This window comes from Arvicanthis niloticus, chromosome 6 (assembly GCF_011762505.2).
Source record: "Arvicanthis niloticus isolate mArvNil1 chromosome 6, mArvNil1.pat.X, whole genome shotgun sequence".
Taxonomy (NCBI): domain Eukaryota; kingdom Metazoa; phylum Chordata; class Mammalia; order Rodentia; family Muridae; genus Arvicanthis; species Arvicanthis niloticus.
This window is the reverse complement of record NC_047663.1, coordinates 47003536-47029673: the sequence shown is the minus strand read 5'-3', so window position 1 is coordinate 47029673 and position 26138 is coordinate 47003536. Positions and strand designations below refer to the sequence as shown.

The 26138-nt window shown below is 45.3% G+C and overlaps 1 protein-coding gene and 1 long non-coding RNA gene across 5 annotated transcripts in view; one reads left to right on the top strand and one right to left on the bottom strand.

Annotated features, from left to right (window-relative positions):
* Positions 1-15585: 15585 nt before the first annotated feature.
* On the bottom strand, positions 15586-24423 carry LOC143442755 (uncharacterized). Its single transcript, XR_013111201.1, has 3 exons — positions 24265-24423; positions 21802-21908; positions 15586-18793 (listed from the first exon to the last, which is right to left on the bottom strand). It is a non-coding gene; the product is annotated as an uncharacterized LOC143442755 (long non-coding RNA).
* Positions 24424-24483: 60 nt separating this feature from the next.
* The window catches only part of Mettl16 (methyltransferase 16, RNA N6-adenosine), a 56322-nt gene continuing 54667 nt past the window's right edge, over positions 24484-26138 (top strand). Inside the window, exons 1-2 of one of the 4 annotated variants that reach the window (XM_034507336.2) lie at positions 24513-24638; positions 24838-24924. The gene's annotated coding sequence lies outside the window, so the exon portion shown is untranslated. Of the gene's footprint in view, positions 24792-24837; positions 24925-26138 lie in introns of all 4 variants that reach the window. The other 3 variants (XM_034507333.2, XM_076936319.1, XM_034507334.2) reach the window with 3 other exon arrangements.

Here is a 26138-nt window from a genome sequence, read left to right as displayed (position 1 = left end):
GCTCAGTCTTTCTCACACTTTTTAAGCCTCAGCCTATACCTAAGGTCCCACTGGCAAATCCCAGGTATAATGGAAAGAGGAAAATTTCCCACCCCATGAAAGAAAACATGGCAAAATCACATTGCAAGGGCAGATTTGCTTAAAGGGCCAAAAGAAACAATAGCAGATACCCCAACTCCTTTGAGTCAGGGTCTCAAATAGTCCAGTCTGGCCTTGAACTTGCCACATGGCTGAGGATGACTTTGAACTTTTTCTTTTTGCGTCTACCTCGTGAGTGGTGGGATTACTGAGATTACAAACACACACTAGCACAACCAGTTTTTTTATGCTAGGGATTGAACCCAGAGCTTCTTGCATGCTAGATAGGCATTCTATCAATTTACTTATAGCCATCTTTTTAAAATAAATAAATGACTGTGTAGTATCTACCATTATGATTTGAATATAAAGCGTCTCCCTTACAGATTCACACATTGTAAGGCAAGGGTCCTAGCTAGTGAGAAGTGCTAGAGATTTAGGGTGTGAGGCCTACCTGGAAGAAGTGGGTCACTGGAAGAGGGTTCTTAGGGGTTAATCTGTTCCTGGTCCCCTCCTACTGCTCCCTGTTTCTTGAACCCCAAAAAGTTGCTGCCACAAAGATATGCTGCTTCACCACACAGGCATCAACAGAATCAAACACACAGAAACTGACCAAAATAAATCCTTCCTCTCTTTCAATGTTTGCATCAGGTCTTTTGTCAAAGCAGGGAACAGTGTCACCAGTACACCTACTAATCAACTCACCACATTTTTATTTAAAACAGGCATGTTTTCTGTGCTCAGCAATGTCTGATCTCGTAAAGAAGGAGGAACTGAACTGATGTCTTTGCCACAGGAACCCCAGTAAAGTCTAGAGGACACTATGCAGATTGGCTGAAGGGCATATAGCATTCACACTGGGTGAGGAACTCTGCACAGGCTTCCTGGAGCCTGTGACCTCTGAGGAAGGCCTTGGGAAAGCAAAGTAGAGGAAGAAGGCAAAGCTAATTGAAGACTGAGTTGGAAGAAGCTGGGTGACACTCATCTTAACTACAGAGGTTGCTCAAAGCTAGCCTGGGCCACACGAGACTCTCAGATCAATCAGCCAGTTAGTCAGTCAATCAGTTGAAAAACTAGGAGCTTGGGCCCACCCTGACAGCCTGAGTTTGGTTCCTGGGACCCACATGGTAGAAAGAATGGGTTCCTGCAAGGTGTTCTCTGACTCCCTCCACCCTAAGCCCCAACAAATGATAAGATAAAAAATGATGGGGGTCTTGTGGTTTGTTTGTTTGTTTGTTTGTTTTTCTCTTTCAAAGAGCTAAGCTTTAGTCACGCATTCACCCTCATGAATAAACTCTTAAGATCAAGCTGCAAACCTGAGCAGCCATGATTGTGCACATCTGCAACTCCAGTTCTGTCTCTAGCGAGAACAACACGGACGCCTGAAATTAAGCATGGCTAAAGATACACTCAGTGCCAAGACCATTTCACATGAGGCTCCCGAGTTCTTCAAAAATCTTTTCAGATTTTATTCACAGAATTCCTTTTCCTAATGGAAGTTTGTGGGCAGTGGTTTCGAGTCTGGAGCAGTCTTTTTTCTGTTTTTTCCTTGATGGCTTGGCTCTCAGAACTTTCTGGAAGGAAGCTAATATGGTACCAAAATGCTATCACCATGAAGGCAGAATGGGTATGAGCAGAGCTTGGTGGCACATACCTGTTATCCCAGCATTGGAGATGCCTGGGGAAGGAAGATTGCTGCAAGTTTGAGGCTAGCCTGGGCTACAAAGTGAGACTGTTTCTCAAAACAAAGCAATAACAACAAAATAATAAGGATATAATTCTAACAGTGGTTAATAGTATATATACAATTGGTGATCTATTAATGACTGTTGAATTTTTTTTAACTTATTTACCTTTATTTCCTGTGCATCATTGTTTCACCTGCTTGTATGTCTATGTGAGACTGTCAGATCTTGGAGTTACAGGTACTTGTGAGCTACCAAACAGGTGCAGGGAATTGAACCCAGGTCCTCTGGAAGAGCAGTCAGTGCCCTTAACCGCTGAGCCATCTGTTGAATGCTTTTAAGACGTATGCTGAGGCTATGGCTTAGTGGTGGAATATTTGCCTAGCATGTGTTAGACCCAATGTTCAATCCCCACACTGTAAAAATATATAATAATGATTATAATAACAGAAAGTGCAAGGAAAGAAGGGTTCACACAACATCCATGTGCTTACTTCAGATCTGGTCACTGGAATACAGGAGATACAGAAAGGATTGGGTCCTCCTACACATCTACATTTGAAAACTTCTGTGTTTTTTAAAATGTTTTTATTTTATGTGTATGTGTAGTTTTGCTTGCATGTATGTATGTGTACCACATGCAAACCTCGTACCTGTAGAGGCCAAAAGAGAGCATCAGATTCTCTGGAACTGGAATTACAGATGGTTGTAAGCTGCCATGTGGGTGCTGGGAATATAATATAGGTCCTTTTTGTTTTTCTTCCAGACAGGCTTTCTCTGTGTAGCCCTTGCTGTCCTGGCTCATCTTCCTCTGCCCCCTGAGTGCTGAGATCAAAGGCGTGCACCACCACTGCCCAGGCCAAATCCATGTCCTTTAGAAGAGCAGCCAGTGACCTTAACTGTTGACCCATCTCTCTGGCCCCTTGTTAGAATATTGTACTCAGTCAGTGTTACTTTTGTGACCTGAAATCTTTGAGGAAGGTTGTGGTGATGGCACATCGGTCAAGAATGTTTGCTACTCTTATAGAGGACCTGAGTTCAGTTCCAGCACCCATGTCAGGTGGCTCACAACTGCCTGTAACTCCAATGCCAGAGGATCTAACACCACTTCTGGCTTCTGAGAGCACGCAAGCTCGCAGACTTAACAAGTACTTAAAAATTGAAAATCTTTGAGCAAAACTGAAAGTCAGGCCTTTTCATCTGCTGCTACTGCACCCTGCCCTAACCCTTGGTGAAGCCTCTAAGTGCTCAGCACTTTATGAGCATTTATTACATAATTACACCTTATGGCAACTCTATGAGTTACCTACAATTATTATTATTTTTTTTTTTGGTTTTACAGATTAGGAAACTGAGACTCAGCTAAGTTACATAATTTGCCCAAGGAGAAAGGTCAGAGCACTGACTCCAGGCTGTTTGGTCTTGGCATCTGTTCATAACCACTGCATCCAACCAAAATACTTTTATACCTGTTGGCAAGAGAGAGGGACATGTCCTCCCAGCAGTGTGAGAGTAAGGCAAGGCCCAAGGCAGCAAGGCCAACCTCTTCAGAGACTTAAACTTTTCCCTTACAAGTCCTCACGACTCTTCAGTCACATAAGACGTGCACATTCGTTTGGAAATAAAATAACACTAATTGTTTCCCACCAAGCCAACAAGTGCTTCAAAAGAATGTCCTGGTTATTCTGGGGTGTCATGGGTTTGTACTGACCACAGTACAGACAGAAGAACACTGTTTGCCCTAAGCCGTGAAACGAACCAGTTAAGTCATTGCTGGAATTCTCTGGCAGGTGAATGGTATCGGAATGTTTTTCTAACTGCTTTCAACAGTCAGACATCAGCTCACTCTGGTTGCTACCCTGGGTCCAGTTCAGGGGCTAATTCTTTCCTTAAGTAAGCGTACCAAATAGCCTATCTTGTGACAGCTGACAGATCCCCAGAGCTGCTGGCTGACATGTGACATTCCTTAGTCTGTCCCAGCTGTCTCTGACCGGGTCATTCCTCCTCAAAGCCCACAGCTCACTTTCTAGGAACATACAGAGATGTTGCAGGGACACAATATGTCCACCACAAAGTTGTAAACGCATAGTAAATGCAACAATGTATTCACACACAAAAAAGTGGAAGTCTGGCTGGGGATGCTTTGTCTACAAAGTACATGAAGCCCAGGGTTCAGGTCTAAGCACTGTATAAAACCAGACATAGTGGTCCATGCCTATACTCCCAGCTCTTGGGAGATGAAGACCGAGGATCAGAAGTTCAGGGTTATTCTCAGCTATGCAATAAATTCAAAACCCACCTAGGGGCTGGGCTATAGTGGCATATGCCTTTAACCCAGCACTTGGAAGGCAGAGGCAGGCAGGTGGATCTCTGTGAGTTCGAGGCCAGCCTGGTCTACATAGTGAGTTCCAGGCCAACCAGGAACAGAGCAGTCCTGTCTAAAACAAAACAAAACAAAACAACAATAAACAACCACTAAAACAACCAAACAACAACAACAAACCCACTTGGGGTACATGTGACCCTGTCTCAGAAAAGTTAAAAACAAACAAAAAGAACCCTGAAGTTAAAAAAAAAATACTGGATATAAGTGTGGGCTGGTGCTATAGCCCAGTTGGAAGAGTACTTGCCTAGAATGCTTGAGGTTCTTGGTTTAGTCCCCAGCACCCTACAAATCAAGGGGGTGGGGCATGCCTGTAATTCCAGTACTCAGGTTAGAAACAGGAGGACCAGGAGCTCAAGATCACCCATAGCAACACAGCAAGATAGTGCCTAGAATAAATAAGTTCCTGTTCCAAAAAACACAAACAAACAAACAAATTGCACATTGCCAGATGTGGTGCAACATGCCGGTAAAACCAGCGTTTACAAGGTTAGCACAGGAAGATGGAAAGTTGTATTTTAGCTTAGGCTACATAGTAAGGTCAAGTCAGCGTGAGCTGCAATGAGAGATCCTTGTTGTTTTACACACACACACTTCGAGTGCATGCACAGGCACACGGGGAGGGGCTTGCAGAATGAGAATGGTGTGCCGACTCTGTAGCAGACAGTATCCCTGACCCTGGAGCACTTCTGCTAGGGCAGTCACTGCACTGACTTAGGAGGAGGGAGCGGTGATTCAGAGCTCAAGCTAATGCTTTGCTCAGGGCTCTGACTCTGAAGTCTGGCCCAGTAACCATCAGTCAAGTCTGTTTCAGTCCTACGCTGCAGGGTAGTAAATTTCATTTCTCTTCATCCTGTCTAATAGTCTCAGGCTAGCTCACCATCTCTCACTGCTAACTCAGTCTAATTCAACTTAGTCTACCGTTATAAGGAGACTAGAACCAAGCTGGGAAACCTTAGCAACAACTGCGCTCACATCTGTCGGGATAGATAACACATTAAAAACAACTAGAAGCAAGCATCACAGCAATGCTTGGTGGCTCACACCTGGAGTCTAAATCACTGAGGCAACAGGAGGTTTGAAAGTTCAAGGCCAATCAAGAAAGAAAATGTGGAGAAAGGAAAGATGGAGGGAGGAAGCAAAGAAGGACAAGGAGAGGAAAGGAGGCGGGAGGGGGAGAACCCGAGGAGGTGACATCAGCTTAAAAAGAGTTCCCGCTAGAATACCATGGGCAGACTGCTTCCTAGCACACATGAAGCCCTGGATTTCAATTCTCAGCACCCCATAAAATCAGTCATGTGGGTCATGCATATAATCCTAAACTTGGGTGTCTGAGGCAGGAGTATGGAGAGTTTAAAACCAGAGTGAACATAGCAAGATCCTGTCTAAACAAACAAATAAGAAAGGATAAACAAAATCCCACACATGCGCATACACACACACACACACACACACACACACACACACGAGAATATTAGTGCACCTTTAAAAGAAAAGGTGCTGAGAGATGGCTCACAGTTAAGAACACTGGCTGCTTTCCCAGAGGCCCTGGGTTTACTTCCCAGTGCCCACATGGCAGCAGCGCACAGCCATCTCCAATTCTAGGAGATGAGATGATCCCCTCTTCTGGGCTCTGAGGGCACCAGGCATGCACATGGCACACAGACATAACGTGCATTCATATACATTTACAATTTTTTTAAAGCAAGGGTGTATGCTAAAATATTTTGGATGAATGTTGAAGACATGTGGGTGAAATAAGCCAATGACAAAGGGACAGAGAGTGAGTGAGGTTCCGGGACTAGTCAAATCCCTAGAAACAGAGAGCAGAGGAGCGGCTGTGGCCGGAGGACTGGGGAGAGTGTGTTTAATAGGGAGAGGTTCAGGTGAGAAAGAGAAGAGCATTCTGGAGATGGATGGTCGGGATGGTCCTGTAACCCTGTGAATATAACTAATGCTATTGAACCACTCATGGAAAATGGTAATGGGGGCAGGAAACAGGACAAATCCCAGAAGCATTCTTCCCAGAAGATCCAGGCTCTTCTCCCCCCACAACCCACTGGAGGGAGAGGGCCTAAGGCACCTAGGTGTACCCCCTCTTCTCTCATCCCCAGAAGCCAAGCCCAGAAGTGCTCTAGGAAAACCTGGTGTGTGTGTGTGTGTGTGTGTGTGTGTGTGTGTATGTGTGCGCGCACACACACATCTGTCTGTCTGTCTGTCTGTCTGTCTGTCTGTCTGTCTGTCTGCGTGTGCCTACATGTGCATGGATGTGTATGTGAGCGCATATGCACCCTGGATGGCTTGGAGTCTGATCTGCTAACCACCAGACCCTGTCTATGTCCTGTTATATTTTCTGTCTTCTGGTAGCTGGCATACTTCATGGCCCTAGTGGAACACTGGGCTAGGGCAAGGTTTGCCTTGGGAGAATTGAACTCGGGTCATCAGACTTGGCAATCCTCACCCACTGACTACCTTTCAGGACCAAGCACAAAGTTTTGTTTTATTTAAGCAAAGCAGCAGCTATCTGCTCCTCCGGTTTCTCATTCTTCTTCTTTTGGGGGTTGGGAGAGCAGATGATGGTTTAAGACAGGGTTTCTCTGTGTAGCCCTGGCTGTCCTGGAACTGGCTCTATAGACCAGGCTGGCCTTGAACTCAGAGATCTCCCTGCCTCTGGTTCTGGGATTAAAAGCGTGAACTATCACTGAACAGCTTCAGTTCCTTATTGTGAGTCAGCTGAGGCGGTGCATGTGGTGTGATAGGCAGTGTGAGCATAGCAAGTCTAGTACTCTTTAACAACGATCAAATAAAGCACGTCCAGGTCCTATCAAGCTAAGCGAGAAGACTGAGACGGTGGCCTCTAGGCCCAGACGCGGGAGTTGAAGTCCTGCCCTGTTCTTCCTTTCCCTTGTGACTTTGGACTTCGGTTACTCTGCCTATAAAGTGAGATAATGACAGTAATGATGTCACAGGTTGTTACGAGCATCTGATCATTAATATCTACAAAGGGCTCAGGAATGTTTCCAACACACAGGAAACATATAGGAAAAACAGCAAGTTCACTTGTTAGCTATTAACAAATGAGCTTAGTTATTTGCAAATAAAAATATAGGTGGGTATTCCCTGTACCCAAAAGCTTGCAGGCATGCTCCTTGTCTGGTGGGTCTGATCACTGAGACAATTGGATCATAATGGCTCTGACTTACCCAAAGAATGGATTACCTCACCTGTGTAGTCATGACTGGGTGGCAGTAATTGGGCCGTAAAGGAAAAGTTCAGAGGTGGAGTTTAGCTGGAGGGAGTAGGTAACTGGGGGTCTGTCCTTGGATGCTACATCTTGCCTGAGGCCCCTCTCCCCCTCTTTCTGCTTCCTGATGCCAGGAAGTGAACAGCTTAACTCCACTAGGACTCTCCACCATTCTGGCCCTCCTCTTTAGCAGACCCAGGAACAAAGGATCTAGTCAAACATCTCCCAGCACCCCAGAAACAGTGCCCCACATCAATCCTTCCTCCTCCCTTCATTTGAAATTCTCAGGCATTTGACACAGCAACAGAACACTGACTAACTAGATTTCTGGCTTTTCTTTTTCTCCCTTTTTACAAGGCCTGGCAGCCCTGGCTTACATCCCCACAATACTGTGATTAACTAGGCCTGAATAGTGGCCTCTGAAGGAAGATGAGGGCACAGACTTGCCAGTCGCCAAATGGCTGTTTGTGGTCTTGCACCAGCCCCCTCAGAGCAAGCAAGCACCTTTTTCTCACTTGCACAGTAACCCAGTACGGGTTGGTGGGCTATCCTGGGGGAAGGGGGAGAAACAAACACCTGCACAAAAATCAGGAGCCTAGCCGGTGATCATTTCAGACAGTGATAGCTCATGTCCAATCGTGAGCCATAATCTAGACTGTACACTGGTGCTATCTCGTGACTCTAATCTTCAGGGAAAACTGCTGCATGTACAGTGTGTGTTGTTCCAGGTACAGTCTTTTGGGGGCAGGGGAATTAAGAAATGCAGGAGCCCCAAGTGAACAAAAGCCTGTGAGGAAAGTAGGAGGTAAAAATGGAGAATTAAAAAACCCGATTAGCCCCTTGAAACGTTAGAGTCTTTTTTTTTTATATAAAGGTGAACTAGAGGCTGGAGTCATTGTACTTGAATAACCAGGAAAAGTTGAAGCTAGAATTAGTGGCAGCTCTCAGGCAAACACTGAGTCATAGACGCATATAGATTGGAGCAGAAAAAGAGAGAGTCGGGCACATGCACATTTGTGACTTCCTTTGAATTTCCATGTCATTATTCATGTTCTTTATTATTATTATTATTATTATTATTATTATTATTATTATTATTATTATTATTAAAGCTGAGGCTCAAATCCAGTGCTTTGCCCATGCTCAACCAAGTTTTCTTGACAGGTGGTGGTGGCCCATGCCTTTAATGCCAGGACTCAAGAGGAAGAGGAAGGAAGATATCTGAGGCCAGCCTGGTCTACATTGGACAAGGGGCAGTGCTACATAGAGAAATCTTGTCTCTAAAAAGCAACAAAACAAAACAAAAACAAATGAAATAAAACAAAAATCAGAAAAGAAAAGGAAAGAAAGAAAAGAAAAATAAATTATCAGCAAGCCAAGCCAGCCAGAACAGACAGGAGCCCACCATAAGTAGCAGCAAAGAGACTTTACCCAGCAACTGATGGGAGCTTTTGTTTTGCTTTGTTTTGTTTTGAGACACAGTTTCTCTGTGTAGCCCATGACCTCTGTGGAAGAGGACCAAGAAAGATTGTAGGAGCCAGAGGGGTCAAGGACACCACAAGAAAACCCACAGAATCAACTAACCAGGGCTCATAGGGGTTCACATGGATGCAACCATGTGTGTGTGTGTGTCTTACCTAGGCCTCTGCTGTAATTTGTGGGCGTGTGGCTTTGTGGTCTTGTGAGATGCCTGGCAGGAGGAGCCAGGCTGTCTCTGGGCTCTTTTGCCTGCCCTTCTGGAACCCCTTTCCTCTAACCCTGTTGCCTCATCCAGTCTTAATATGAAGGAGATGGGCCTGGTCTTGTGGTGGCTTGACATGCAGTGTTTGGTGGATGCCCCTGGGAGGCCTGACCTTTTCTAGAGGAGGGGATTGCAGAAGAGAAGAGAGGAGGTGGGGGAAGGGCCTGGGAGGAGGGGAAGGAGGGGAGACTGCAGTCAGGATATACATATGAGAGAATAATAAATGAGAGAGAGAGAGAGAGAGAGAGAGAGAGAGAGAGAGAGAGAGAGAGAGAGGAGAGATGGCTCAGTGGTTAAGAACACTGGCTGCTCTTCCAGACAACCTGGATTCAATAGCCAGCACCACATGGGCGCTCACAACTGTCTATAATAGTTCCAGGGGATCTAACAACCTCACACAAACAAACATGCAGGGAAAACACCAATATACATGAAACAAAAATAAATAAATTATTAAGAAAAAAATAGCTGAGCAGTGGTGGCGCACACCTTTAATCCCAGCACTTGGGAAGCAGAGGCAGGCGGATTTCTGAGTTCGAGAGCAGCCAGGTCTACAGAGTGAGTTCCAGGACAGCCAGGGCTACACAGAGAAACCCTGTCTTGAAAAATGAAAAAACCAAAAACCAAAAAAAAAAAAAAAAAAAAAAAGAAAAATAAAAGAAAAAAAGAAAAAAGAAAACAATTCTCATCTGGCAGTGGCAGCATCTAATCCCAGCACTTGGGAGGCAGAGGCAGTTGGATTTCTGAGTTCGAGGCCAGCCTGGTCTAGAGTAAATTCCAGGAAAGTCAAGAGCTACACAAAGAAACCCTATCTCAAAACAAAACAACTAAACAAACATACTGTAGTTAGAATGAAACATTGAGCCACATTCTCAATATCCAGCCCCCTCACTACCTCTGCTGTATTTGAGACAGAGTCCCTTGTAGCTCAGGCAGGCCTTGAACTGGCTATTTAGCCAATGATGACCTTGGAGTCCTGATCCTCTTGCCTCCACCTCCCTAGTGATAGAATTCCAGTCTTGAGCCACCATGTCTGGCTTTCAATACTTTATTTTGAAAATACAATGTCAGCCTTACTCTAAGCTTTAGCACAGAGTCACACACACAAAGACACACACACACACACACACACACACACACACACACACACTTGCTTATACATCTCTGTCTTACTTTCTTTCTTACCAGGCTGGGATCTCTACCCCTAGCTACCTCTTGCCACCACCACTCACAGAAACTGGGTCCCTCGATTTGCTTCTCCGGGAACTGAACACCCAAACACTGAAGTAATGAATGGCAGGGAAAATCTCCTGGCTGATGAAGTCTGGTGTCTATTACACATGAAAAGCCAAGGTTGTTCAGAGTGTTCAGCATACCTGGGCTTGACAGGATGCTGTGGAAACAGACCAGAAGCTTGGCTCAAGCTGGATAGCCAAGTGTGCCTGGGTAATCGTTCGGGCTCAGGTTGTTGTTGGTGAAATAAATGGATTAGACCTGTATGTCTTCTAGTTTTGATGGTAACAGACATAGGCTAGGTCAATGTTGATTTGACAGTAAGATGACTCAGACACAGTTTATATTGATTGATTGACCGAGACAGAGCTTCACTCTGTAGCCTAGGCAGGCCGTAAACTCATGGCAATTCTCCTGCCTCAGCCTCCCTATTGTTGGAATGTGAGAACTATACCTGACTTAAGACAATTTATTTAAAAAATATCCTCCCTGGGGCTAGTGAGATCATTCAGTATGCATCTTCGTTTGGGTTTCTATTGCAGTGATTAAGTACTGTGACCAAGAGCAACTTGGGGAGGGAAGGGTTTCTTCCAGTTCTCTCAGGTCAGACTCCTTTGCAGAGGGAAGTCAGGACAGAAACTCTAACAGGCTAGGAGCCTGGAGGCAGGAGCTGAAACAGAGGCCTTGGAGGAGTTCTGCTTACTGGCTTACTCTCCTTGGCTTGCTCAGCCTGCTTTCTTCTAGCGTCTAGGTGCCCCTAGTGGCACCGCCCACAGTGAGCTGGGCCTTCCCACGGCAGTCATAAACCGAGAAAATGCCCCACAGGCCAATAGAGTGGGGGCATTTTCTCAGTTGACGATTCTTCTTCCAAAATGACTCTAGCGTGTGTCAGCTGATATAAAACTAGACAGCACAGCAAGCAAAAGCACCTACTGCCAAGCTTGAGGACCTGAGTTCAATCCCTGGATTCACATGCTGGAAGGATAGAACTAACTCTTATAAGTTGTCCTTTGACCTCCACATAATTTGTTTCGCTTGTTTGTTTTGTTTTGTTTTAAGACAGTGTCTCACCATGTAGCCCAGGCTGGCCTAGAACTCTCTCTGTACACCATGCTGGCATTTCAATCCTCCTATCTCCATCAATGCTTGGCTTAAAAAGTGTCCCACCATGTTCAGCTGTTAACAAAAAGGGTTTTTTTGTTTGTTTGTTTCGTTTTTGTTTTTTGTTTGTTTAAAGAAGTATCCTATATGGCTCAGAGTGTTGACACATGCCTGTAACCTAGTACTCGGGAGGCAGAAGGAGGAGGATGGAAGCTGCAGTGAGGATCTGTAGAGATGGCCCAGCAGTAAAGAACACTGGCTGCTCTTCTCAGAATCCACACAGTGGCTCACAACTTCCTGTAACTCTAGTCCTAGGGAATCCAATACCCTCTTCTGACCTCCACGGACAACAGGCACACACACAGTGCAAAGACATTCCTGTAAGCAAAACATCCATCCACATAAAATAAGTGATTTAAAAAACATTAAAAAAAAAAAAGTTAAAAGAAAGATAGTTCAAGGCCAAGAACTCTCTTTAGTCAGGAAACTTGAGTTGTGACAGTACCAACCAGTGAGCATCCCTGGGCTGGTAGTTCAATCTCCGTGCTGCAAAGCGTGGCTTTAAATGATCTCTGACAGCGTTCCAGTAAGCCCCCAGTGAGCCCAGGATCCAAAGTCATCAAGAGGGTGTCAGCCCCAGTGCTTGTCTGTGGAACTAAGTAGGAGAGGAATGTGACGTTCTCTGTTCTCTGGGAGTCTAGGGGTGGGGATGTGAGAGATGCCTTCTGAGTCCATAGCGTTTCTCCCAGCCGTGGTCCCACATCTTAGCTCTCAAACTCTGGTGTCTGTATTACCCACAGTAGGAGCTGCCACGTCCACGAGGCCAGCAATCAGAGAGACGAGTAGGACTTTGACTTCTGGGACTCCTCCCATGGCCAGAGTCCAACAGTTGAAGCCCAGACTTATTTCAGAGTCCACTAGTGACTGGCCCACCCAGGTGACTACTTGGCATTGGACTTTGCTAAGTGTCCTAAAGTGCCACTTGGGCTGGCACTCATAGCCATGCTAGTCTTCACTCCTCAAGGGACCTGTTTTAGTCTTGCTGAAGGTCAGAGAAGGACCTTCTAAGGAATTTTCTAGGGAGAGGGATATGCTAGGAGGATCAGGCGACCAGGCCCACTTTTGAAAAGAGGTAAATAAGAAGGAGGAAGGAAATGTGGTGGGGAAGGAGCGAGACGAGGCAAGAGGGAGTGGGAGACTTACCTCAGGGTTACCTCAGAGAAGAAGCAAGGCTTGAACTGAGTGCAAAAAACCCAGGCATCGACTGGTTTGTTTGAGTGTAGATGGCTCTCTACAAGAGTCAAAGACTTTAAAATGTGTGAGTTATTAAAGCATTATGTGCACATGTACATTACTGGATTATTTTTTGTCCATTAATCTTCTATACAATATAATTGAAAATAATGTGGAATTAGTTAAACCACTAAATGATGGCCAGGCATGGTGGCGCACACCTTTGATCCCAGAGCTTGGGAGGCAGGAGCAGGTAGATCTCTGTGAGTTCGAGACTAGCCTGGTCTACAAATAGAGTCCAGGACCAACAGAGCTATTGCACAGAGAAACCCTGTCTTGAAAAACCAAACCAGCCAAACAACCATGACAATAACAACCCCCCTCCCAAAAAAACCCAACAGATGATTTTTTTCAAATTGAGTACAAAAGCCAGGTTTGGTGGCACACACCTATAATCCCAGTACTCAAGAAGATGAGGCAAATGGATTCTGAGTTCAGGGCCAGCCTGGGCTACACAGTGAGATATTGCCTCAGAACAAATGAAAAACCACAAAAGACTAACTGTAGAAAAAAATAAATTGTGTTATATATTTGATAAAGGCGTGTAGTTTTATTCGTGAATTGAATACAAGATATAGAATAATATTTCTAAGTAATCCAATCCTGTACAATGTCTTCCATGTTTTCTGTTTTCATCATAATTTTGAATGTAATATTTGGAATATAACAAAAAAATAATGTAATATTAGATTAAAATAGAGATGAAGCCAGGCATCACAGCACATGCCTTTTATCCTAGTGCTTCGGAGGCAGAGACAGGTGGATCTCTGTGAGTTCCAGGCCAGCCTGGTCTACATAGTGAGTTCCAGGACAGCCAGGGCTCTTACACAAAGAAACCATGTCTCAAAAGACCAGAGAGAAAGAAAGAGAAAGAGAAAGAGAAAGAGAAAGAGAAAGAGAAAGAGAAAGAGAGAGAGAACCAGGTATGGTGTATGGTGGTACACACTTACAATCTCAGTATTTGGGAGATAAAGACAGGAGGACTAGCAAGTCAAGGTCATTCTTGGATATATATGGGTATGAGGTTATCCTCACATATGAGGCTCTGTCTCAAAAGAGCAAAACAAAAACAAAAAAATAAAAATAAAAACAAAAAAAAGGGAGAAAGGTACAAAAATAAATATGGACCAGATAGTGCTGGCACACACCTTTAGTCCCAGCACTCGGGAGGCAGAGGCAGGCAGATTTCTGAGTTCAAGTCCACCCTGGTCTACAGAGTGAGTTCTAGGACAGCCAGGGCTACACAGAGAAACTGTCTCAAAAAGGCTAAGAAAAAATATGGAAGAGAATAATTAAGAAAACAGAAACCAGCCATGGTCTTATCACCTACTAACACCTATTATTATTATTATTTTGGTTTTTCCAGACAGGGTTTCTCTGTGTAGCCCCGGCTGTCCTGGAACTCACTCTGTAGACCAGGCTGGCCTCGAACTCAGAAATCCGCCTGCCTCTGCCTCCCAAGTGCTGGGATTAAAGGTGTGCGCCACCACTGCCCGGCTATTTTTATTATTTTTAATTATGCATGAATGTACATGGAGTGCAGGTGTCCTCGCAGGCTGAAGGCACTGGATCTCCTGAGAGACAGAGCTACAGGTTTTTGTAAACCGATTTGAGTCCTTTGGAAGAATAGCATGCATTCTTAACTAATGAGCCATCTCTCCAGCACTTCTGGTCTTTTATTTTATTCATAGGTATAAAATAGAATGTTGAAAGGGATATTACTATGTGTGCATTTTTCACATCTAGTTTTTCTACCAAGTCCTATATCATGAATGTTTTCTCTTTTATTTTTGTTGTTTATGATTGTTGGTTTTCTTTATCACCATCACCGACACCATTACCATCATCAACATTACAATGCTAAATACAAACCAAGGCCTTGAACACATAGAAGGACCATGCTCTTCCACTGGGCACCCTCCCTGTCCTCTTGTCCTCTGTTTTGAAGAAGTCTCTTTTGTATCCCAGCTGGGCTTAAAATCCTAGTCTTCTCTCCTCAACTTCCTGAGTCTGATTACAGATGTGGGCCACCACCTCTGGCTTTATCCTCAACTACTACAATTATGCTTCTTTGAATCACTGAATACACACACACACACACACACACACACACACACACACACAAACACACACAAACACATACATACACACACACACATACACACATATACATACATATATATACATACACATATATACATATCTCTGCACATTTGTCCAGTTATCCCCCATCTAGTCCTTTCCTTCTGATAACTTCTCAAATGTGAATGTAGTGGGTCAATTTGTTCAGTGTGTGTGTATTCTTGAATGCATGTTGACATGCTGAGAACTTTCCCCAACAAAAGATTATATTAGTTTATTTTAAACAGCAATGTCTGATGCTAGGTCACCTTTATTAACAGTTTTGGAGTTTTTCATTTTGTTTTTGTTTTCTCATATTAAGATCATGGATGCAGGACTGGGAAGATGGCTCTGCAGATAAGAACACTTGTTTCTCTTAGCAGAGGACTCTGGTTTGGTTCCTATCAAGCATATAATAGTTCAAAACAATCCATAATGCTAATTCCAGGGATCTGATGCCTTCTTCTGATCTCCATGGGCACCAGGCATGCCTGCGGTGCACAGACGGACAAGTGAGCAAAATACTCATACACATAAAATAAATAAATATAATTTTAAAAATAGGATGATGGGATGGCTGTATTTAAGAAGACAGGAAGGAAGCTGGTGAGATTGCTTAGTAGGGTGTTGGTGTGTCAGGGTGCAGTTTTGTGACAGACGCACACACATACCACAAACATAATTTAAAAAGAAAAAAAATGAAGATCATAGTTGTAACTCTGTTTTATCATTGAAATTGTGTGTTTTGTCCTTTGCCTCAGTAGTTCCAATTGTAGGAATTTTAAAAATATTCAAATTCCATACAGCTTTATGGTGATTGACTGATTTATAATAGGTTTTTGTTGTTGTCTGAATAAGCCCTACTGCTTTGAGCAGTCGTTACTATTTCCTTGGCAAAGGCACCTTGAACGGTGGCAGAAGCATCCCCACCTTTACCTCTGAGAGAGGAGGGACAGAAGGTGATTCAGAGTCCTTGGACGATGTCGCTGCTGTTTTGACACCATCAGTGTCTTCTCCTTTGAAGGTGAACCGCTTGCTTCTAGCACTTTCTACCCTCAGTGTTTAGAATCTCACTTCACCGTCCTCAGGGACTTAGACCTTGGCTCAGGCACAGCTGTTTGCCCCTCCCTGTCTGTCAAAGGCCAGTGGTGATGTGTGCCCAAGTACCTGAGAGTCAGGGAGAAGACTTAAGGTGATAGCTCACAGGCCCTCTATTTTTCGGGAGGGCTTGAGACAAAGTCTCAAGGATACTCGGCTGCTAGGGCTGATAGTGACCTTGAACTCCTGGTCTTTTGGCCTCCATCTGTCAGGTTGGATTGTAGTTGTGCGGTTCTCCTCCCTTTTTGCAACAGGATCTCATTACATAACCCTTACTGGCCTCTGCCTTTACCTTCTAAGCTCTGGAATTACAGCCACCACACCTGGCTAAGAGGTGAGAGCTTTAAGAAACGATTAGCCTGTGAGAGGGCTCCACTCTTGCAAGGGGATTAATGCTGTTACTATGGGAGTGAGTTAATTATCATTGGCACTGGGTTTATTACAAAAGGATGAATATAGCCACCCCACCCCATTTTTGAAATCTCTTTGGTCCTTCTGCTTTCTACCATGAGATGATACATTAAGAAGATCTTTACTGGAGCTGAAGAGACGGCTCAGGGGTAAAACAAGGGTAAGGTCCTTAGCGGACCCAGGTTCACATTCAAGAATCTACAGGGCTGCTCATAATTGTTTGTAATTTCAGTTCCAAGGCATCTGACACTCTCTCCTGGCCTCTATCAGTACCTGAGTGCACTCGGTGCATTTGAACTCACAGACACGCATGGGCGCTCGCGCGCGCGCGCACACACACACACACACACACACACACACACTCTCTCTCTCTCTCTCTCTCTCTCCATTTTTTTTTTGTTTGTTTTGTTTTTTGAGATGTAGTATTGGATGTCCTGGGACTTGCTATGTAGACTGGGCTGCATATTGTCTCAAATTCACAGAGGCATTAAAGGTGTATGGTACCACAGCTGGCTTTTTGTTTTTTTGAGGGAGACACTGTAACAGGGGCCCAGACTTTAGTACACCCCCAAACTTGAGCACAACATACTCCATGATGGAAATTCAGGCTGTAAAACTCAGTATGTAGCACTACCTGCCAAAACTAAAACAAAGGCCTAATCCATCAAAGTCCATAGTTCTGGGAAAGACTCTAAATGTCCTAACTTTGCTTGTTAGCTTTTGTAGTTCCAATCCTGGCTAACTGCTCTTATTAACTGAAGAATGTCAAACCAGGACATGGTGTTTGTGCTTAAAAGCTCACCCTGAGAAAGGCTCGGGGCTACCCTGAGATCCCAAACACACAGTGTAGTGGCAGGCTGGCTAATAAACACTTTCCATTGGCTTAAACCTGTATCTGAGCAGTCTCTCTAGTGAACACTCCACACCATACTCCAGGCTGATGTCAAACTTTCGTTGTAGTCAAGGATGATGTAAATTTCCTGCTTCTTCCACCTGCCAGCGGAGGAAAGGCATTCAGCACTGCTGTCAGGCACATCCCACTGCTGGGCTCAGAATCACAGAAACACTGCTAAGGGGGTGGGAAAACGCAGCCTAGGATGTGGAAGGCTGAAGCTGCGGTTCCCTGACTCCTAGCATCCAGTCTCCGCTGGAAAACCACACAGAGGAGTCCAGAACAGAGTTGGGGGCCCGAGGGCTGAGGATGAGGAGCTGGGCTGGGGAATGGGAACTCCACTGAGCTCATCCGTGAAAGTCCTTAGCTTAGTGGTGGCTGTCTGGGAGTGCAGAGGGGCCTTCTAAGGGAGACTTAGGCTGCAGCTCTCTAGGCAAAGGCCTTCTTCATGCTCCCCATGGAGGTTTTGGTGGAAGAGACAGCCCTTGGTTCCAAACTGTTGATTGTCCATGGTCGAAAATAGGTGTCTACTCCCTTTTCAGGGTGGACCTTTTGAAGTGAGGAATATCCGGGAAGGGAAGCTTACTGGCCAAACCCTCAGGGCCTTTAAATACATCATTAGCATGGAGGACTCTGTTCTGGGTTACTGACTGATGTGGGGAGTATGGTCACATGTTCCGGGCCAGGAATCTGGCAGGGACTGGGGAGGTGCCTACCTTCTCAGGTGGGTGCCTGGGTGCCAGGGTTGGCCCACTCTACCTTACTAGGTTTCCACTGTCCCATATGCTTGTACCTTCCAAATGTCATAACTCCAGGTGTTTGCACCACATAGTTTCTAAAACACAATGTGAGGGGCTTGGGGTATGGTTGTGTATGCACTCCTGTGTTTTTGAGACAGGGTCCTGTTGTGTAGCACTGTCCAGACTAGAATTCCCTATATAGACCAGGCTAGGCTGGAACCTGTAGCTGATTCTTGTGCCTCTGTGCTTCTACTAGGATTACAAAGGCTAAGACCCCCCACCTGGCTTAATAAACCCCTCTTTAGTAGAAGATTGGCGTGGACTTGATTCCTAGGCAACAGCTAGGAAGCATCAAAACTGAGCAGGCAAATGTCTCATCACCTCAGTGTAGGAGATCCAAGCCGACACGGCAGCATGGCATGTTGAGGCTTGAACTCAGAGTCTCCCAACCTTTCCACTCCAGACTCATAGAGAGGAAGGGATTTCATGGCTGAGCTAGGTTGTCAGCATGCAGGAGACCCTTCTTGCCTCTCAGTCATGCATGACACTGCCCCGTTTCCATTCCCTTCCACCCCAGCCTGAGCCCACAGGATGCTCCTCTGTTCCCCCTGGAACAGGAGGGCACCAACAACGATCCTTGTACAGGTGGTCCCTTCAGTCCTTTTCCTTGGTGATACTTACAGAACTCTCTCAGCATCATAGATAGGGAAAAAATCTTGAGTCTGGTTTTGACTGAGTTTACCTGAAAGTTATGATTTTTGCTTGTAGAGACCCTAGGGTATAAAAAAGAAAATTTATGCAGTTATAGAAAACCAGAACCACTACTTCTGAGTTCATGCAAGTTAAAAAAAAAAAAAAAAGACTCTTTTGTTCTTTTGTTCCTTTGAGAACAGCTATGTACTCCAAGATGACCTTGAACTTCTGACCCTCCTGTCTCCACCTCCAAAGTTCTGGGGTTTCAGGAAAGTGCTACCTACCACTCCTGGTTTATGTGGTGCTGAGGATGAAACTCTGCCTCTCTTTTACATGGTAGGCAAGCACTCTACCAACTGAGCTACAGTCCCAGCCCTAGAAATGTATGCGTTTTTTAAAGCATGGTTTGACCCATGACTTGAAGGGACTGGAGAGAAGGGGAATGTACACAGGATTGTACAGGCCCTGCTTAACTCTGTCCTCTGAGGCTCTAAGTTAGTCACCAGTTAGCTCATTCTTCCTGCCTGGCAGGTAGACAATGGGTGACATCATGGACATGATGAGCCAAGTAATGGTGGACCTGATGAATGCGAGGCTTTGTTTATGGGGAAGAGAGGAAACCTCTGTAGCTGAATAAGTCATCAGTTCTCAGAGTGTGATTCTGGGATCAGCAAATCTCACCATTGCTTGCTAAGAATGCAGTTTGGCTGGATGCAGCTTTGATCCCAGAACTCTGGCTGTAGTGAGTTCAAGGCCAGCTTGGTCTACATAGTGAGTTCCAAGCTAGCTGGAGTTACATAGTAATACATCTCACTCCCACACAAAAGCAAAACACAAAACAGAAGGAATTGGACTTGTTTGATCCTACCCCAGAGCTACTACAATAGCGTCTCCAAGAACAAGGCTGACACTGTGCAGTTCAGCAAGCCTCGCGGGGGTTCAGCTCACATGCGATGACTGTATTTTTTTGTGTGCAACTTATTTATTATGTGTTTATATTGGTTGCAACCTTATTTGTGTTTGTGTTTCTATGTGTGCACGCATGAGCACACATGCGTGTGTAAATGGTAGGTAACTGAGGTGGGTATATGGAGGTCAGAGAACAACGTGGTGCAGACAGTTCTGTCTCCCTCCACCCTCACGTGGGCTTCAGGGCTGCAACTCAGGCTGGAAGGCTTGTACAGAAAGCACTTTCACCTGCCTGTGCTTGGCTGTCCTCGGAGCCAAGCAACCACCATCTTTGGGGGTTCATCTGTGCCCCCTGCAGGATTATCCCAGCTGGGCTTGTTGATGACCTTATACCTACTCCTGGAAGGAAGGGGAGGGTCCTGAGACCCTCGCCTGAGTCTCTGGTCCTCCCTGTCACTTGTATGCAATGAGTGGTTATTGTGCCTTAATTGTGTGTGGGCTCCAGGAGTAGCTGAGACACTTGGGTAGCGGATGCTCCATCCTTTCCTTATGAGACAGCTCTCATCCCTGGGATGAGATGCTCTTTACAATTCAGGGTTGTCATGAATTCACTATGCAGCCCAGGCTGACCTTGAACTTGAGATTTTCCTGCCTCTGCCTTCAGAATTCTGGGATTACAGGTATAAACCATTGAGTCTGAAGATTTTTTTAAATTACATTCATTTACTTATTTGTGGGGAGGGGAAACGTGCTACAACACACGTGTGTAGGTCAGAGGACAATTTCTAGGAGTCTGTTTTCTCTTTCCCCCATGTCAGTCCTGGGAATTGAACTCAGTTGCCAGGCTGGATTGCAAGGGCCTCAACCCATTGAGCCATCTTGTTAGGCTCTTGGGACAAGTTTTTAATTTTTATCTTTTTGAAACAGGATTTCTCTGTATAGCCCTGGCTGTGCTGAGATTAAAGGTGTATCCCGCCACTACCCTGCTGCAGATGAGTTTTTAAAATTTCTGTTGTCCCATATTTTATTTCCTTGTCTCCAAGTGCCTATTAGACAACAGATGAAGTACAGAGTTCAGGCAGGCTCCTGGGCTGGGGGTAGGGTGCAGGAAAAGTACCAGGGACCAAAGTAGCCTTTTTTTGTTTATTTTTTGAAGGTTTTTTTTTTTTTTTTCAATTTTTTTTTTTTTACAAGACAGGGTTTCTCTGTATAGCCCCGGCTGTCCTGGAACTCACTCTGTAGACCAGGCTGGCCTTGAACTCAGAAATCTGCCTGCCTCTGCCTCCCAAGTGCTGGGATTAAAGGCGTGCGCCACCACCGCCTGGCTCTTGTTTATTTTTAAATACTGAAATATATAGCCCAAAGGATACATGTATGTATGCATAGATCCTAGGTAGACTAACAGACACCTGCGTCTAACCCTGAAAACCATGAACACAGCCAGTGCTCTGGAACCTTTGTTCCCTGCCTTAGAGTAACCACCATTCTGAATTGGTTCTATAATCTTTGCTTTTCTTTATATTTTACACACACACACACACACACACACACACACAGAGAGAGAGAGAGAGAGAGAGAGAGAGAGAGAGAGAGAGAGATTCCCAAGCAGTAAGTCTACTTTGCTCATTTTGTAATTTAACACGAATAAATTTATTGTAGAATTTGTTTCTAAGCTGTATCCATGCAGTGTGTACAGGTTCATTCATTCTATTGTTCTATTGTTCCACAATTTATCTCCCTGTCCAAAGGTATTAGTGTTCTTTATAGATTTTTTTTTTTTAGCTTAATGAGTACTGTTAAAAACATCCTGGATCTTTAGGCTTTCTGAAGCACATGGGTAAAAATTGTTTCTCTGGTATGTATATGTGTGTGTGTGTGTGTGTGTGTGTGTGTGTATGTATGTATATGTGTATATGCCCTGGAACAGAATTATGGGGTCCAATTACTTTTCAGAACCAATGGACAGTTGCTGTCCCCAGCAGTGTCTGTGTTGCAGCACATACTCCTGTGGTCTTGGTGTCTCTTCCACCTCCCACAGCATCCCTAATTTTGGGTGTCTTTGCTGGTGACCATAGGACAGTTCTTTCTCAGTCAGAGCCATGCCCCTTTAAATGACCCAGTGAATCTGTAGAGGTGTTTTTCTGTACCCCTGTATCCCTAACTGAACAACAGTGAGTACCTGGGATGGAAGGGAATGTCAGTCATGGGGTCTTCTCCTGTACCCCTCAGAACCACAGGATCCTCTTGTGGATTTGTTACTTCTGCTCCACCCCAAAGCCCTGTCTCCTGGGATGACAGAAGATAACTAATTAATTTTTTCCCATCACCCTCCCTCCCTGTGGCCTTTCCTGCTTCTCAGGTGAACACAGTTGCCTCTACTCTCTGTCTGTGTTTCTTGAAATGTGGTCTACATGACAGAAAGTTACACCAGAGAGTGTAGCTGTCAGAGACTATAGGGTGCTGGGAGCAAAACACATTCTCAGACCCTCTCATTGACAGACGGACTTGCAGGGCTGCTGCTTAGCAGTTTTCTGCATAATGAGTTCCCCAGGTGACGAGCACATCCCGATTTGGGAGCTGCTGCTTTGGGGACTGCTAGAACAGAAGCCAGGCCAAGGTCATCTCCAGGCAGTTTTAGTCACCCTCCCAACAGCTCTTCCAAGAATGAGACAGCCTCCATCTACTGCTGTTGCCTCTCACAGGGCAATAAGAAACTGAAAAGACCTGCCTGCCAAGAGAAACCTGGTCAGCGACAGAGAAAGAGAATTTTCCAATGGAATACTCCCCCGTCCCCAGACAGGGTTTCTTTGTGTGTGCAGCCCTGACTGTCCTGGAACTGGCTCAGTTGTCCAGGCTGTCCTTGATCTCACGGAGATCTGTCTGCCTTTGCTTCCCAAGTGTTGATATTATAGGTGTGTGCTACCACTGCCAGGCTTATTTCTCTTTACATTTTTTTTTTTTTTACAAATTTATTTTGGGGGCTGGACAGATGCTCAGCAGTTAAGAGCACTGGCTGTGTTTCTCGAGAACCCAGGTTCAATTTTTAGCACCTGAATTGCAGTTCACAACTGTCTCTAACACCAGTTCCAAGGGGGAAATGCCGCGCCCTCTTCTGGCCTTTGTGGGCATTGCATGCATGTGGTGCACAGACAAACACAAACAAAACACCCACATTTACAAAAGTAATAAAATACTCAAGAACATTTTTTAAAAAGTTGTCGTTTTCATTTTATGTGTGTAGGTGTTTTGGCTGCATGTGTTTATTTCTGTGTGTCACTTGTGTGCCTGTGGAGGTGCCATAGACATTGGGTTCCCTGCAGCTGGAGTTGCCAACAGTTCTGAGCTGCCATGTGGGTCCTGGAAATTGACACTGGGTCTTTTGGAAGAGCAGACAGTGCTCTTAACTGATGAGCCATCTCTGCAGCTCCAGTTTTCTAAAGGACCTATTTTATTTTTATCGTGTGTTTCTGTGTTCATGTGAGAGAAGTGTCTCAGGAGGAAGAAGAGGGTGTCAGATACCCCAGAGTGTAAGTTACAGGGTATGGTGGGCCACCTACCCACATCCACAAATCTACCAAATTTTTTGCAAATCTTCTGTTACAAAAATCTTTAAAAACCATACCCTTTCAAGGTCAGTATGGTCTTGGTCATGGTCTGCCTGATTCTGCAAGGTGTGGCTCAAAGCCCTGATTGCTTGAGGGAAGCAACTGAGCTCCCGTAAGACAGTTTTCCTGCAGTAGATAGTTTCATCTATGCAGGTAATTGCCCTCCGTGTGTATCAGAGGCAGTGCTGTCCTTTGAGGCCTAGCATTGCTCATAAAAGCATTTATTGATCAGTCCGGTTGTTCTAGGAACACAAGGTGACTGACGTCTTATGAGACAACTGAAACACCCCTTGGGCAATCTGGAACAGAACGTTGTAAAAATTGACAACAAAATGCCTCAAGGCATAGATACAAAATGCCAGGATTTTATCCTTTGCTTTGAGAGTCCAAACAGATACAATGCTTTTTAGCCAAATCGGTTCCTTTTTGAAAAAAACAAAAACAAAAACAAATTAAAAGGGGTTTACTTTTTTGCGTATGGGTGTTTGCCTGCATGTTTGTGCAACATGTGCGTTCCTGCCTTCTGGAGGGCACTAGGGACAGCTGATTTTCAGTCACCATATTGGGGCTGGGACTCGAACCTGTGTCTTTTGTTAAAGTAGCCAGTGCTCTTAACTGCAGAGCCATTTCCCCTTCCCCCACCCCGCCAAAGCATTTTTTTTCCCCCCCCGAGACAGGGTTTCTCTGTATAGCCCTGGCTGTCCTGGAACTCACTCTGTAGACCAGGCTGGCCTCGAACTCAGAAATCCGCCTACCTCTGCCTCCCAAGTGCTGGGATTAAAGGCGTGCGCCACCACTGCCCGGCCCCAAAGCACTTTCTATGTGCCAGTTATTTGCCCCTCTCACAGGTTTATCTGTGACTGTGTCATCACGTAGACTTGCTGTACAGTAAGTGTTAATTACCACCAAACCCAAGCGTATCCTTTTCTAGCCTTCCTATTTCCTGCCCAAGACTAGATTTAGTACGATTTAGAAAGGCTGGGAGAGCTGAAGAAAACATTAAAAAAAAAAGTTTACAGCTTGGTGGGGTAGCTCACCCCTATAATCCCAGCACCGAGGAAAGCCAGGGGAGGACGGTGGTTCCAAGTCCCTGAGCAGACGTAATTCCAGAAAGGCAGCGGACCGCAACTGCTAACCGAAAAAGACTCCGGGTCGACCACGCCCCCAAGTCTTGGCGAAAACACGCCTCCATCTCCAAGTATCGCGATAGCCTCTTCTTTCTTTAGGCTTGGCCAAAAGTCTCGCGAGAGTTATCTATCCAATCACGGCGCTGAATGGCTGCGCAAGATGGCCGCGCGCTTGGAGCGTAGCATTTGCGTTTTTAGGAGCTTGACTGTGTGATTAGGTTGCGATTCTGGGCTTTTGCAGGCCCAGCCACACACTCTGTCCGGCTACTGCATTGGCCTACGAGGTGCGTGGTCCAAAAATCTCTTATCCGGTTGCGCACAAGGATCGCCTAAGAAGTGGATCATCTGCTTTTATCCTCTGGTTCTCGGATTCTCAGGGGCTTAACGTTGGATCAGAAGCCGGGGACCCGGGGCGGGTGTGTGCGCGAACGCAGGCGGTAGGTGGGAGGAGTTGAAGGAGAGATTTCCCCATCACCCTTCTAGGCTGATGTTTTGAGAGCGCTGAAACCGAGACGGGAAGAAGGCGTGGATGAGCCAGAGAAGTGGCGAAGGATAAGTCAGATTTGTGAGGTGGGGACGCGAAGAGAAAACGGAAGTGTTGGGGTTGAGGTGGGAGACATCTGTTGAGTTTTCTATTCTTAAAAACTTAAAAAAAAAAAAAAAACCCTTTGTACGTATAAATGTTTTGCCAGTATGTATGTGCACCGCGTGCACACGGCAGGCGGAGGCCCGAAGAGGATGATGTCACGGGACTAGGTTACAGATGGTCGAGAGCAGCCATATGGGCGCTGGGAATCGAACCCAGGCCCTTTGGAAGATTAGCCAGTGCTCTTGACCGCTGATCTGTCTTTATAGCCTCCATAGTTTGGTATTATAAAAGCCAAATTTAGAGTATCCTATAAGCGTCTGTATTAGAAGAAACATAATGTGTGAAGAGATAAAGGCCAAGAGGACTCAGGGACCATGAAGTTTTAAAGAGGAAAGAAGGCTGGTCTTGAGGTCTTTGGTTTTTAGACTCTCGGTTGAGCCTTTTTTGTTATTGAGACTCCCCTGGGCTGCCCGTTCAGAAAGAGAATGCTGTCTCAGTGGCTTATACAGTGGAAAATATTTCGTAGTCATTCCTTTCAGTTTCTGTGGTGTTGATGACTGAACCCAGGGCCTTGCACATGCTAGACACATGCTCTGTCACTCTGAGCTCCATTTCCTGGTGACTTACTATTCTTCTCAGTCAACCAGTAGTTGAGTGCCTCCTCTTACAGGCCCTGTTTTAAGTATTGGGGTACCTCAGTGAACAGATACGTTCCCTCATGAAGTTTACTTGTAGGGAAGATTTTAAAAATTAAAGCAAATGTGTACCGAATGTCAAGTGAGTAAGTTCCAGAGACAGACGTGAGGAAGGGAATAAAGTGTGTGTTCCAGTCACAGAGTGTTTTAGTGAGGTGCTCAAGAAAGATATTAATAAGGTGGCATTTGACCAAAGACCTAAAGGTGGGGCTATGTTTAGTGTATGTGCATTTCAGTGGGGAGAACAATTCATGCCAATGGAATGTCAGGAAGTGCAAGTCCAGTGTGATGTGCACACTGGAATCACAGCACTCGGAGGATTGGGAATTCTAGGCTAGCCTTGGGTACATAGTGAGTTCCCAGCGAGCCTGGGCTACTGGAGACCCTGTGTAACAGCCATAAGAACAGAAAGACAAGTACAAATAGTCCTGAGGCAAATGGCACATGGGCCAGTGTGGCAGGAACAGAGTAAACTGGTGCTAGCAGACACTCAGTTAACG